Consider the following 1,068-nt stretch of genomic DNA (forward strand, 5'->3'; position numbering starts at 1 on the left):
AATAAGAGACTGAGATTCAGCATAGATGGATTGGACATCTCAGACTTCTTGCTTCTGTCCTGAGCTCAAGCTGGTGTGCTTTTGACCCTCTGGCATATCCCCCTCTACCTTAAGCCCCCATGGTTCAGTACTAAGTGCAGCAACAGAGACACAGGGAGTGCAGAAGGACCAGGCTTCTCAGACTTCTCACTCCTGCTTTTTGCAAACCTTAGTTTGCTTGGAGATTTTAGTTAGCTGACTTGTACTTCCTTCTTTATTTGAATCAACCCCAAGTGCAACTAATTCTGAGAGACTGGGATAGAAACCAACAACTAAAGCTGGGCTACATTTACCCTTCTTAGATTGATAGAAAAGGCCATCTCCCAAAAACACACCTGAGAAGTAGAGCTCATCATCTTCACTAACACTACAGAATAAATATGAAGAAAAATTAAAATATCTCTCCCTCAAGGGAACAGAAAATGTCCTCCTTAATAAAAGAGTACAAAAGAATTAACAGATATATCAGAAAAAGAATATGGAATGATCAAAGTGATAAAACAGAATGAAAGAGAAAACAGACAACTAACTCCAGATGAGGAAATCATTCCAGACCTGAAAAAGAATTCCATAAAGAGACAAACACCATAAAAAAGAATTAAACAGAACTCCTAGAGATAAAGACTATAACACAAAAAATAAAAAATACCTCCCTCGGAAGTATTAATAGCAGATTAGACCATGCAGAAGACAGAACCTCTGACCTGGAAGAAAAAGCCATTGTTAAAACAAAACCAACAAAAAGAATGAAAAAATAACTGTTGGGGACAAAAACCAGCCCATGACTGAGAACTAAGACAGAAGGAGAGAATGCAGAAGGGAGTTGAAAGCAACCCCATTTGGGAACCAGCAATTAACGTAATGGCTATGTCACTGAACTCCCACGTAGTCGACCGTGGTTCGCGTCCTGGACCCGGTGGCTTAAAACTCACACCAGACACGTGTGCCTGCGTGCCCAAGATCCCGAGAGGAGAATGGAGGAGAAGGGATTGTGGCGTGACCATCCCCCCTGGGGGGTGATTTCTTGCT

Source organism: Tupaia chinensis, unplaced genomic scaffold (genome assembly GCF_000334495.1).
Source record: "Tupaia chinensis unplaced genomic scaffold, TupChi_1.0 Scaffold143929_1, whole genome shotgun sequence".
Taxonomy (NCBI): domain Eukaryota; kingdom Metazoa; phylum Chordata; class Mammalia; order Scandentia; family Tupaiidae; genus Tupaia; species Tupaia belangeri.